The 14,869-nt window shown below is 42.0% G+C and overlaps 1 pseudogene across 1 annotated transcript; it reads right to left on the bottom strand.

Moving 5' to 3' along the window:
- Positions 1-1,701: 1,701 nt before the first annotated feature.
- On the bottom strand, positions 1,702-7,858 carry LOC311101839 (tubulin-folding cofactor B-like; annotated as a pseudogene). Its single transcript, XR_014615751.1, has 6 exons — positions 7,420-7,858; positions 7,146-7,289; positions 6,193-6,285; positions 5,703-5,908; positions 2,696-2,763; positions 1,702-2,518 (listed from the first exon to the last, which is right to left on the bottom strand). The product of XR_014615751.1 is annotated as a tubulin-folding cofactor B-like (transcript).
- Between the last annotated feature and the right edge of the window lie 7,011 nt (positions 7,859-14,869).

Raw genomic sequence — 14,869 nt, 5'->3', positions numbered from 1 at the left:
CTGTATGTTGTGCTGACTGTATTTGTGCCTGTTGTAACCCAGTGGTGTAAAGTACTACTTTTTATATTTATATTTTTGCCAACGTTTACTTTTACTAAACGACAATCCCCCCCAAAATGATGTACTTTTTACACCATACATTTCCCTGACACCCAAAAGTACTCGTTACATTTTGACAGGAAAATGGTCCAATTCATGCACTTATCAAAATAATATCCCTGTTCATCCCTACTGCTTTTGATCTGGCGGACTCACTGAACACAAATGCTTCCTTTGTAAATTATGTCTGAGTGTTGGAGTGTGTCCCTGGCTTACATAAATAAATAAAAAACAAGAACAGTCTGGTTTGCTTAATATAAGGAATTTGAAATGAGTCATACTTTTTCTTCTGATACTTAAGTATATTTGAGCAATTCCATTTACTCATGATACTTAAGTATATTTAAAACCAAATACTTTTAGACTTTTACTTAAGTAGTATTTTACAGGGTGACTTTCACTTTTATTTCAGTCATTTTCTATTGAGGTATCTTTACTTTCACTAAAGTATGACAATTTAGTACTTTTTCCACCACTGACCATATTCCTTCCCTGTCAGGGGTTCGCTGTCCAGTTTCCCGTGCAGTGTCCCAGTTCAACCAGACAGTTTCGGGATAAGTGTGATGATGACTGAAGTGTGTGAGGACCATCGTCTTTAACCCCTGCCAAGACTAGAGATCTCTTCGACCTCTCTTTTCACCATGCATGAGATTCTTTATTTCTGTCCTGCTAATGGTGAATCAGAGTAAGAATCGGCCAAATACACCTTGATCATCACATCTGCTGGTAATAGTAAGTTTTATTGTGCATAAGATACCATTACACTTTGGCACATCAACAATAACACCAACACCTTTGCGATTTCAATAACACCAACACCTTTGCGAGAACAGATTGCAAATCATGGACAAATCAGGGCCTGTTAGTTGCTGACAATGTCCAGGAAAAAATACAAATCAATAAAAAAGGAACGCATTAATAATTTGCTATTGTATTCACATTTTCTCTTCCAAAACTCACTCAACCAAGAGTGACAAATCAAATAACAGATCACATGCTTTCATGAGTCAAACTCTTAGAAGTGGTGATGAGGATTAGTACAATGAAGCTCAGTAGAAGCACGGATAAGACATGTCATCCATATGTAAAGTGATTGTCGCCACCTGGGCACTCGGTCTGAACTGCATACTGTCAATGTGCACAACTGGTGTTCCGACATTTTGAAGTGTTGGAGTGTTAGAAGCAGTTTAACAGTTTCCAGAATCTAGAACAGGGACATGACACACGAAAACAAAGGGCTTCTATGGTACCAATAACCATTGAACTAACAGATGTTCAAATAAACTGAACATTTTGCCACTAGTCTGTAGTAGTACAACTAGATATTTTGTTGTGGCTTGAATTCTTGCATTCCAAAGCATGATATTTATTTTATAAAGTTTGATAGAACCCTGGCTTGGGTTGATAATTGACATTTGATGAACATTGTGGTGCTTTTCATGACTGCCTATTATTCATATAGAATATAGGATGCGACGGGCAATTCAGGTTCAACTCAAAAGTCTGAGGACATCAATTTAGGAACGCTTGCTTTCTACATCCTCTGGATCAAATGAACTAGTGGGACCACATGCTCGATGATGAGTTGTTCCTCATTCAATATACAGTAAATTCAACTTTTATTTTTAAGATGCAGTCCTGTATCTTAAACACAACAAATTCGTAAAATATTGCATGAATTTGACTCGTAACACGACATGAAATTGCTAAATACATATATATCATACAAATGGCCAAATTCGTATCATATCACACAAAATGAATGACGTGGTACACAAAACGGACCAGTTTTGGCTCATGCGCACCACTTACCAAACTACTGTCTGAAATTATACAAACGTTGGAGTGCATCTTTAACTACATATCAAACAGTTATAAACAATCGTATATGTACAGAATGAATAAAAAATGGATCACTTGAATTTGATTTAGAACCAAACTATGCTCTGATACAGAATGCTAGTGAAGAATATTAGTAGTCGTCTTCCATCTTGGAACAACATCATTGAGCAGTGTAATTGAGTGGGGGCAGTGGGTACTTCTGAAGAGAAAGTGATGCTTAAGAGGACCACTTCATACCCTCTGACAGAGTTCACATGAAACATTGACTAGGTTAGATCCTCCCATGACGGTTTACTCACTTTCTGCACTGAATTCATATTCCAACCCATACCTCCCTGACCAGCGCAAAACAAAATAAAGTTATTAATCCCAATGACACTGTCCCTCGCCCCGGGTTCGTAATCGGACTGGAGGTCAAAGTTGAACCCATCTGCCCACGCCCTTTGACTGGGTGATAGCGTCACAATCCTACATCTCGTCCAGACCGTAGTCTGGGAAGTCCCCCACGGTCACTCTGAGGGGCCTGACAAATGCACCGTACTTGTTCTCACGTTCAAAGTATCGCTTCTCCTTCACACTGTAAGGAAAGAGAGAGGAGACATCAAGTAAATTTATGACAGAGAAACTCATCAGGTCTGCACCTCTCCATAGGTCTAATACCAGAAAGACAAGTCAAGATGCAAGGTAGCTCTTAACAGTGAACATTCTCAGACACCATGTGATGAGGTCACAAAATTATGCCAGTTGCCCTCACCTGCCATCATGTTTCCCAAGAGGCATACTTAACGCCCACCCAATGACCTGCCTTGAAATCTACTGTACCTGCAAGACAGAAAATAACAGTTTTTTTCTGTTGGAAGAAGGAGTGCCTTAAGAATACATACCCTTTGACTTATTCCACTTTGTTGTATTACAGCCCAAATACAAAATTGATTTTTTTTTTTACAATTTCAACCATCTACACTCAATACCCCATAATGGAAAAAGTGAAAACATGTTTTGAATTTTTTTCTAATGATTGAAAATGAAATACAGAAATATCTCAATTACATAAGTATTCACAACCCTGAGTCAATACTTAGTAGAAGCACCTTTGGCAGTGATTACAGCTGTGAGCTTTCCACACCTGGATTGTGCAACATTTGCCCATTATTCTTTTCAAAATTCTTCAAACTCTGTCAAATTGGTTGTTGATCATTGCTAGACAACCATTTTCATGTCTTGCCATATATTTTCAAGTAGATTTAACTCAAAACTGTAACTCAGCCACTCAGGAACATTGACTGTCTTCTTGGTAAGCAACTCCAGTGTAGATTTGGGTGTTTTAGGTCATTGTCCTGCTGAAAGGTGAATGAATCTCTCAGTGTCTGGTGGAAAGCAGACAACCAGGTTTCTCTAGGATTTTTCCTGTGTTTAGCTCCATTCCGTACATTTTTTATCCTGAAAAACTCCCCAGTCCTTAACAATTAGAAGCATACCCATTACATGATGCAGTCACCACTATCCTTGAAAATATGGAGTGGTACTCAGTAATATGTTGTATACAACACTTTGTATTCAGGAGAAATTATTATGCGACTTGTTAAACACATTTTTACTCCTGAACATATTTAGGCTTCCCTAACAAAGGGGATGAACACTTATTGACTAAAGACATTTCAGCTTTTCATTTTTTATTAATTAGTACAAATGTATTTAAAAAAACAATTCCACTTTGACATTTTAGGGTATTGTGTGTAGGCCAGTGGCAAAAAAACTCTAAATTTAATCCATTTTAAATTCAGGCTGTAACAACATTTTGAAAAAGTAAAGGGGTGTGAATACTTTCTGAAGTGCATTTGGAAAGTATTCAGACCCATTCCCCTTTTTCCACATTTTGTTACTTTACAGCCTTATTCTAACATTGATTAAATTAATAAATCTACACACAATACCCTATAATGACAAAGCGAAAACAGGCGTAGAAATGTTTGCAAATGTATTAAAAAAAATAAAAAACAGAAATACCTTATTTATTAAGTATTCATACCCTTTGCTATGAGACTGAAACTTGAGCTCAGATGCATCCTGTTTCCATTGATCATCCTTGAGATGTTTTTCCAACTTGATTGGAGTCCACCTGTGGTAAATTCTATTGATTGGACATGATTTGGAAAGGCACACACCTGTCTATATAAGTTCCCACAGTTGACAGTGCATGTCAGAGCAAAAACCAAGCCATGAGGTCCAAGGAATTGTCCGTAGAGCTCCGAGACAGGATTGTGTCGAGGCTCAGATCTGGGGAAGGTTACCAAAACATTTCTGCAGCATTGAAGGTCCCCAAGAACACAGTGGCCTCCATCATTCTTAAATGGAAGAAGTTTGGAAGCACCAACACTCTTCCTAGATCTGGCCACCCAGCCAAACTGAGCAATCGGGGGAGAAGGACCTTGGTCAGGGAGGTGACCAAGAACCCGATGGACACTCTGACAGAGCTCCAGAGTTCCTCTGTGGCGATGGGAGAACCTCCCAGAAGGACAACCATCTCTGCAGCACTCCACCAATCAGGCCTTTATGGTAGAGTGTCCAGACGGAAGCCACTCCTCAGTAAAAAGGCACATGACAGCCAGCTTGGAGTTTGCCAAAAGGCACTTAAAGGACTCTCAGAACATGAGAAACAATATGTTTTTCAGCGGCAGGGACTGGGAGACTAGTCAGGATCGAGGGAAAGATGAACGGAGGAAAGTACAGTGATCCTTGATGAAAACCTGCTCCAGAGTGCTCAGGACCTCAGACTGGGGCGAAGGTTCACCTTCCAACAAGATAACAACCCTAAGCACACAGCCAAGACAACACAGGAGTGGCTTCAGGACAAGTCTCTGAATGTCCTTGAGTGGCCCAGCCTGGACTTGAACCCAATCGAACATCTCTGGAGAGACCTCAAAATAGCTGAGCAGCGATGCTCCCCATCCAACCTGACAGAGCTTGAGAGGATCTGCATAGAAGAATGGGAGAAACTCCCCAAATACAGGTGTGCCAAGCTTGTAGTGTCATACCAAAGAAGACTTGAGGCTGTAATCGCTGCCAAAGGTGCTTCAAGAATGTACTGGGTGAAGGGTCTGAATACTTACGTAAATGTCATTCAGTTTTTGATTTGTAATACATTTGCAAACATTTCATTATGGGGTATTGTGTGTAGATTGATGAGGGGGGGGGGGGAATGTTTTAATCCATTTTAGAATAAGGCTGTAACGTAACAAAATGTGGAAAAAGTCAAAGGGTCTGAATACACTGTATATGGCATTGGCTTGGTTTTTCATAATGGTAGTAAAACCTAGAAACTGTGGCTGAGAGGGGATAAAACAAAACTTTTATTTTCAATACTGATGCAATTAGCATGTGAAACACTTGCACAATATGGCCGAGCCTAACCGAACAACAGCTGATTGCGAGGAAACGGGCATCCGTCGACTACCTTCGGCCATTGTTGACATATTGTGCATCACGTGCAATGCATGAAGAGATTGAAAATATAAGTGACAGAATCTATCGGCGCTGGAAAAAGTCTGGTAAAAAAACCATAACTTGCCTGTGGTTACCTTCTACCGCCAAAAGGACCAACAGCATGTACAATCGGTAAAGTAAGTGGGAAAATTGTATTCAACATTCTGGCTTGTAGAGATCCTCGCGTCTTTTTTAGGGCAACTTCGGCCAGACTGATAATCCATGGACAAGCCTAAATCCTGTTGTGGAAAATAGGCACAAGCTTCAACCTCACTCACCAACATACATAACAGTGCCAATCGTGGTGGGTAGCCCAACAACCACCACTTGGCAGTGGTTGCCGACGGCGATGGCGGCAGCCTCCTCTGCATCACAAGCTGCAAGCTCCGCCTCCTTTTTAGCAGTTTCTTCTTCATTGAAGCAACCAGCATGTTGCTTCTTCCTGAATGACCTTAAAGAGTCTGGACAATCCACTATGAAATCCCTGTATTACAATGGTAATAGTTTTTCGCTCAATCATTACGTAACGTGCAGAGGGAAAGTTTTGCCATGTAACCTCAAACTGAAAGGTAACAGGATGTAGATGAGAGCAGTTGTGCTAAGTATCACTAGTTCTCTGTTGTGGCACTCGCAAGTGGTAAGTGGCTTTCAACAAGTCCTTTCTTCACTGCCTCTGACTCAATTTCAAATTCCTCAAATACAGACGTGAAGGAATGTAGGCATACGCTTTAGCTGTGAATGACGGACGATAATGCAAGCTCACAGTACCTGTCCTCCTCATAGACCTCGTCGGGAATCTCGATTTTCTCCACTTTAGACATCACTGAACTCTCCGCTCTGGGCTCCACTGCGGTCGATCACCTAAGCACACAGAATTCACCATCATCCTGACTCAGCATATTGAATGAAAAATTACAGAATGGCTCAGTCATCATACAGGTGCCAGTCAGATTCTGCTTTTAGCCAACTGGTCTTCGTCTAGCCAAATAAGACAAGTATGGCAAGGTAACAATATAACCTTGTTGAATGCAGAAAGAGGTTGGCACTCAAGCTAGCAAAGTCATACTGTGGTCAGCAATCTTGTGAGTGTTGAAATCGCTTTTGGGGGTGTGAGGGGTCGGCGGTGGGGGGGGGGGGTCTCAGTCTGGCTTTAAACATACTCTTGAAAGTTGTAATAGTAGAATGCACAAGGTGCAATTTCGAAATTGGGTAGTGCATCAGCAGTTCTTCTTGTCATGTTAGTCATTGCATACCTTAGAGAGCTATTTATAACTTGTCAGAAATTTCCAGATCAAGTAGCCCATATCAGCTAATGTTTTTTTATTTAGGTTTTATAGCCCATAGATATTGTTGTAAATTTTTGGTCACTCAAATATCACATGAATACACAGACATGGCTAAATGTATAGAATTGCAAGAAAATTAGCTTTAAAACAATTTTATTTGCACCCCATGACAAAATGTGTCAAATAAGCTTTAAACCTGCAAAATTCTCTCCACCAACAAGAGGAGTGTGAACAGTGTGTAATGAATAGTGCTTGTGCCCATAGAAATATATGTGGCGTGCGTGGGATGTTCCCCAATGGTGGAAGGGGAAAAGGTTTGGGAACCCCTGGGTTAAGAGACCCTATCAACAGATCCAACAGTAGGTCCCATCTTACACGTGAACAACAGTAAACAGGGGACATGTGAGCAGTGTTTTGGAGCACAGAAGTACATACATGAATTTTGCAGTCATCATCCACAGGGTAGGAACCTAGCAGGGCCTCGTTGTCGTCCAGTTTCTGCATGAACTTGTCAGTGGTGCTGAAAAGCTGCAGTTCCATGTTGGAGGCCGGGGTACCCACAACCATCTCCAATTTACCCTGGAGGAAAACGTAGACTAAGAAACTATCACATGGCCATAGGCTGTGCTGCAATGGCAGCAGACAGAGTGGCAATACATTATTACGTTTCAGAGGCACGAAGACCAAATTACCAACATAATTTAGCTACCTTGAATTCGGCGATGGTGATTCCCCTGTTGTATCGTTTATTCACCTCGAACGAACTGACACCGTGGAATTGGTGATCACAGTCACGCCACTGTCCATTTTCAAGCTTTCGTTTCGCCAGTGTTTAACTTATCAGGCAACAACGAGCACTTCATAAAATACAACAGCTAGCTAGCTAGCATTCTTACCTAATGAAATAGTACAACTAGCTAGAAAGTTTACGGTTTAGAAATAGACAACTACGTTAGCTAGCTAATGTTAACTAAGTCCTTCCAGTTCCAGCTTGGTCGCTCACAAATATTTACCTGTTCTTTTGCGCTTTTCTTGACGATCTCTGTAAACAAGTTGCTACTATAAATTCACTGGGTGATTTTAGACTAAATCAATCCAGGGACCATGTGCTGTATAATATCAGTGAACGGGTGGTTGTTGTTTTTCCCCTCAACGACGTCACAGATCCTTCTAACCGCAGTGAACCAGTCATGTCATTAAAATGTCGGGATGGGTATTTAGGTTGACCAATTGGGTAGCACATTTCTATGACTCCGTAACAGAAAGAAAGGCTTTGGGATGCCAATCATTAATTTTTGAGCAGACGCTCTTATCCAGAGCGATTTACAGTTAGTGAGTGCATACATTTTCATACTGCCCCCCCGTGGGAAACGAACCCACAACCCTGGCGTTGCAAGCGCCATGCTCTACCAACTGAGCTACAGGGGACTGTTACTGTCCATGTTGATGGAGGTAGACTTTCATGATTAGTCACCAATCATCAATGGTGAAAGTGCCACGCCCAAATTATGGAAGTACCAATTGTATCCACGTGGTCGCGCCATAAGACATAGTATAAAGCTAAAATTGTTACTTTTGTAACAAAGTCATGCAACGTTCGCTATATACATTGTTACAAACAATGTTGAATTGCGATAAGAGTATTTTTTTTAAATCAGTGCATTTAATAATTTTAAAGTTAGTCTGTTGATTTCATTAATACTTTTCATTTATTTTCATGTTGTCTAGTGCAGAATAAGATAATAATTTGATTCCTTGCTAAGGTGCTCACTGCTCGGTGACATATTAATCACAGTGAGAAAGAGACACATGGTTACCTTTGAAAAGTTATTACCATGCCTTGCCTTTGACATATAATGGTTGTCTACTCCAATATCTACTCATTGATTTATGAATGGGAAATAAATGGATCAGACAGGAACATAAAATAACATCTGTGCATCAAATTAGAATTTAGGGCTGAGAGTGGGAGTTTGAGAGCTTGTATGGGCAGAAAAGAGAAGATCAAAGAAAGGAGTATGGGGTGCAGCCAGAAGACAGACAGCTTCCCCACTACCCCCACCCCAAGAGGAAAAGTTTACATTCCTGTTTCAAGTTGAGATGGGGGTGTTTGGCCTTGCCTCATCACACTCTGTCTGTCTGCACATCCAGGTGTACGTGCTGCTGTTCACAGTAGGTCACAGCTCTCTCTCTCATTCATAAAGTAAAACTCTCTCTGTCACACAAATACCATCTCTCTTACTTGGTCACACTCTTCATTCTCTGGGGAACTCATAATCATACACACATACAGTAATCATCTGCACTTGTTTATTCTAACAGACAAAATACAGTCACAAATGAGTGGCGCAGTGGTCTAAGGCACTGCATCACAGTGCTAACTGTGTCACTAGAGATCCTGGTTCGAATCCAGGCTCTGTCGCAGCCGGCCGCGACCGGGAGACTCATGGGCGGCGCACAATTGGCCCAGGGTAGGGGAGGGAATGGCCGGCAGGGATGTAGCTCAGTTGATAGAGCATGGTGTTTGCAACGCCAGGGTTGTGGGTTCGATTCCCACGGGGGGCCAGTATAAAAAATATATGTATTCACTAACTGTAAGTCGCTCTGGATAAGAGCGTCTGCTAAATGACTAAAATGTAAATGTGCACATTGTCTGATATTCTTATTTTTACTCAAACCAGCTTTTGTACCAACCCCACTGTCAGAGAGATGGGAGCTTTTCAATTAACATAAGAGAAGAATTCTGCACATTTTAATTATAAAATATTCACATCATGGCACTGTATGTATGTGTGTGTGTTGCACTGAGAGTATTTGCATAGAGAAACCACACCAGGTGCCCATTCAGATTTTTTATTTTTTTATTTCACCTTTATTTAACCAGGTAAGCCAGTTGAGAACAAGTTCTCATTTACAACTGCGACCTGGCCAAGATAAAGCAAAGCAGTGCGATAAAAACAACAACACAGAGTTACATATGGGGTAAACAAAACATAAAGTCAAAAATACAACAGAAAATATATATACAGTGTGTGCGAATGTAGTAAGTTATGGAGGTAAGGCAATAAATAGGCCATAGTGCAGAATAGTTACAATTTCGTATTAACACTGGAATGATAGATGTGCAAAATATGATGTGCAAATAGAGATACTGGGGTGCAAATTAACAAAATAAATAACAATATGGGGATGAGGTAGTTGGGTGGGCTAATTTCAGAATGGCTGTGTACAGGTGCAGTGATCGGTAAGCTGCTCTGACAACTGATGCTTAAAGTTAGTGAGGGAGATAAGAGTCTCCAGCTTCAGAGATTTTTGCAGTTCGTTCCAGTCATTGGCAGCAGAGAACTGGAAGGAATGGCGGCCAAAGGAGGTGTTGGTTTTGGAGATGACCAGTGAGATATACCTGCTGGAGCGCAGACTACGGGTGGGTGTTGCTATGGTGACCAGTGAGCTAAGATAAGATGGGGATTTGCATAGCAGTGATTTATAGATGACCTGGAGCCAGTGGGTTTGGCAACTAATATGTAGTGAGGGCCAGCCAACAAGAGCGTACAGGTCACAATGGTGGGTAGTATATGGGGCTTTGGTGACAAAAAGGATGGCACTGTGATAGACTACATCCAATTTGCTGAGTAGAGTGTTGGAGGCTATTTTGTAAATGACATCGCCGAAGTCAAGGATCGGTAGGATAGTCAGTTTTACGAGGGCATGTTTGGCAGCATGAGTGAAGGAGGCTTTGTTGCGAAATAGGAAGCTGATTCTAGATCTAACTTTTGATTGGAGATGCTTAATGTGAGTCTGGAAGGAGAGTTTACAGTCTAACCAGACACCTATGTATTTGTAGTTGTCCACATACTCTAGGTCAGACCCTCCGAGAGTAGTGATTCTAGTCGGGTGGGCGGGTGCAAGCAGCGTTCGGTTGAAGAGCATGCATTTAGTTTTACTAGTGTTTAAGAGCAGTTGGAGGCTACGGAAGGAGTGTTGTATGGCGTTGAAGCTCGTTTGGAGGTTTGTTAACACAGTGTCCAATGAAGGGCCAGATGTATACAAAACGGTGTCGTCCGCATAGAGGTGGATCCGAGCGTCACTAGCAGCAAGAGCGACATCATTGATATACACAGAGAATAGAGTCGGCCCGAGAATTGAACCCTGTGGCACCCCCATAGAGACTGCACAGAGGTCCAGACAACAGGCCCTCCGATTTGGCACATTGAACTCTATCTGAGAAGTAGTTGGTGAACCAGGAGTGGCAGTCATTTGAGAAACCAAGGCTATTTAGTCTGCCAATAAGAATGCGGTGGTTGACAGAGTCAAAAGCCTTGGCCAGGTCGATGAAGACGGCTGCGCAGTACTGTCTTTTATCGATTGTGGTTATAATATCGTTTAGGACCTTGAGTGTGGCTGAGGTGCACCCATGACCAGCTCGGAAACCGGATTGCATAGCGGAGAAGGTACGTTGGGATTCGAAATGGTCGGTGATCTGTTTGTTAACTTGGCTTTCAAATACTTTCGAAAGGCAGGGCAGGATGGATATAGGTCTGTAACAGTTTGGATCTAGAGTGTCACCCCCTTTGAAGAGGGGGATGACCGCGGCAGCTTTCCAATCTCTGGGGATCTCAGATGTTACAAAAGAGAGGTTGAACAGGCTAGTAATAGGGGTTGCGACAATTTCGGCGTCTAATTTGAGAAAGAAAGGGTCCAGATTGTCTAGCCCAGATGATTTGTAGGGGTCCAGATTTTGCAGCTCTTTCAGAACATCAGCTGTCTGAATTTGTGTGAAGGAGAAGCGGGGGGGCATGGGCAAGTTGCAGCGGAGGGTGCAGAGCTGGTGGCCGGGGTAGTGGTAGCCAGGTGGAAAGCACGGCCAGCCGTAGCAAAATGCTTGTTGAAATTCTCGATTATTGTAGATTTATCGGTGGTGACAGTGTTTCCTAGCCTCAGTGCAGTGGGCAGTTGGGAGGAGGTGCTCTTATTCTCCATGGACTTTACAGTGTCCCAAAACGTTTTGGAGTTAGTGCTACAGGATGCACATTTCTGTTTGAAAAAGCTAGCCTTTGCTTTCCTAACTGATTGTGTATGTTGGTTCCTGACTTCCCTGAAATGTTGCATATCGCGGGGGCTGTTCGATGCTAATGCAGTATTTTTTTACTCATCAACCTGCACACAATATCCCATAATGACAAAGCAAAAAAAGAAACTGAAATATCACATTTACATAAGTATTCAGACCCTTTACTCAGTACTTTGTTGAAGTACCTTTGGCAGCGATTACAGACTCAAGTCTTCTTGGGTATGACGCTACAAGCTTGGCACACCTGTATTTGGGGAGTTTCTCCCATTCTTCTCTGCAGATCCTCTCAAGCGCTGTCAGGTTGGATGGGGAGCGTCGCTGCACAGCTATTTTCAGGTCTATCAGAGATGTTCGATCGGGTTCAAGTCCGGGCTCTGGCTGGGCCACTCAAGGACATTCAGAGACTTGTCCCGAAGCCACTCCTGCATTGTCTTGGCTGTGTGCTTAGGGTCATTGTCCTATTGGAAGGTGAACCTTCGCCACAGTCAGAGGTCCTGAGCGCTCTGGAGCAGGTTTTCATCAAGGATCTCTCTGTACTTTGCTCCGTTCATCTTTCCCTTGATCCTGACATGGTCTGAGAGTCCTTTAGGTGCCTTTTGGCAAAGCCCAAGAGGGCTGTCATGTGCCTTTTACTGAGGAGTGGCTTCCATCTGGCCACTCTCCCATAAAGTCCTGATTGGTGGAGTGCTGCAGAGATGGTTGTCCTTCTGGAAGGTTTTCCCATCTCCACAGAGGAACTCTGGAGCTCTGTCAGAGTGACCATCGGGTTCTTGGTCACCTCCCAGACAATTCCATCGACCTCTTGGCTTGAAATTTGCTCTGACATGCACCGTCGACTGTGGGACCTTTAATAGACAGGTGTGTGCCTTCCCAAATCATGTCCAATCAATTGAATTTACCATAGGTGGACTCCAATCAAGTTGTAAAAACATCTCAAAGATGATCAATGGAAACAGGATGCACCTGAGCAGTGGCAATTTTAGCATGTAAATCTTGGTGGGGCAAAAAAACAAACGTTGGGGTTCCATGCCAGCAAAGCCACTACACAGCACAACACTACACAATACATTAATTGCACTATAACAGTGACAAACAGTGCCCACAAACTGTTAGGGCCTACATAAAGCTGTCCCAACACCTTACCACTGCTACACCTGGATATCAGTGGAGCCTTGTCTGGCAGCGAAACAGTTCATTCACCCTCATTTACTGCCTTTAAAAAAACATAGCTGATATGGCTGACTGGCTTAAACAAATGTGGTTTCTACAGACAATTGAGATGTACAAACTATGGCATAAGGGGACGACGAGCGGATAAGAGGCAATCCATAATTTTGATTAAAACATTAATGAGTGAGCTAGGATGGACGTAGTCAATATAACTATTTGTTCAGCACTTTTGAAATGTACAGTGACAGAATTCAGAACATGGGCTGTTCTTACAGTATTCTCCCTGTACACCAAGTCAGAAACGTAGGATAAATAAAAGGGGCATATAAGCAGACAATGAAAGCTCTTACAATATTTGATGATTAAATTTCTCTATAACAGGTTATAGGCTACATGTGCACCACCAAGTCAGAACAGTAGCGAAATTAAGAGGGGAAAATAGACCAAATTATTAGGGTGAGGCACATGGGCTACTAACAGCTTACTACACAACATACACTTAGTATTACTTTCTTAGCTACGGTATACATATCTCCCTGGCATATTACATCATTTATGCAGCAGCATACAATACCTTTTTGGACTCACCTTGTTGTGCTGTGCTCACTTGAACAGGAAGGTGGTGCAGCGGTCATTGGAGGCAAATTTTGTCATCAAACTTTGTCATCAAAATCTGGCATTTTCTGGATTTACGGTGCTTTCAAGACAACAGGGAACTCAGAAAAAAAACAAGGTTGAATCATGATGACGGTGATCTTCAGGTCGTAGCTCTAGAAAGAGGCCAGAGTTCCCGACTTAGAATTCAGAGTTGGATGACCGTTCAAAACATATTTTCCCAGTCTAAGCTAGTTTTTTCCTGAGTTTCCAGTCAGATTTTTCAGTTCTGAGTTAACAGTTGTTTTGAGTGCCGCAGAAATCATGCTGGATTGACAGCATGGCCAATGTTGAATGTTTATAATTTTAAACTGGGAAAAGAGACCCTTAAACCGAGAATTGGGACCACACACCCACTCCACTGAATAGCAGGCTAGTGATTGCTTTGCAATGCTTGCAGATAGCCACTGATTCCTTCCAAACCACTCATTGTTGAATTTGCAATTTCCAACTTGTTGTGTAATGTTTGTGCCCAATGGCCGATGAGCACTGATACGTTTCATCTATAATTTCTCTTCATTATTTCTCTTCAAAAGTATTTGCCAGTAGATTGTCGACTTGATTCATGATGATGACTGCTAGCTAAGATTTTGAAAGTGTGATGTTGACATGATCAGTCCAATCAATACTACTGTAGATATAATGTGATTTGAAGTCATTTTGTCTGTGGCCAATGACCTTGAGCCTTCTTGGATGGGCACTTCTAATGTTACTCTATGGCAGTACCCAAGGGGCTTGAATTTTCGAGCTCTACCCTTAGATTTGGCAGTGACATAGTGACCCCATTAGTGACAGAACACTGAGCCAATCATGGCGCAACTAGAGAACATGACCAACCCCTACGCTACGTATTTTCCGCTGGCTGCCCCACAACCACAGAAAGCTGAAACGCCTGCATTTTGGAGCTGCCTTACTCAAGAAAGCAAAAAAGAGACCATGTTTGTATGGAGGTTTATTAACTCAAGGATATATATATATTTTTTTTTTTACATTGTTTGCAAACTTATATGTGACACGTATTAATGCCAAAATAACATGCAAAACAGGCAACCCCCCCCAAAAAAGTTGTATTTTATTTTTTGTGCTAAAAATGTAGGTCTCAACCACCTGCCCTGAATGACGGGTCGCCACCGTCCCTGAGCTCAATTTCGAGTCTCATAGCAAAGGGTCTGAAAACGTATGTAAATATGGTATTTCTGTTTGTTTTTTTAAATACATTTGCTAACATTTCTAAAAACCTGTTTTCGCTTTGTCATTATGGGGT

This window comes from Coregonus lavaretus (assembly GCF_964263955.1).
Source record: "Coregonus lavaretus genome assembly, chromosome: 26".
NCBI classification, from domain to species: domain Eukaryota; kingdom Metazoa; phylum Chordata; class Actinopteri; order Salmoniformes; family Salmonidae; genus Coregonus; species Coregonus lavaretus.
This window is presented reverse-complemented; position numbering and strand designations above follow the sequence as displayed.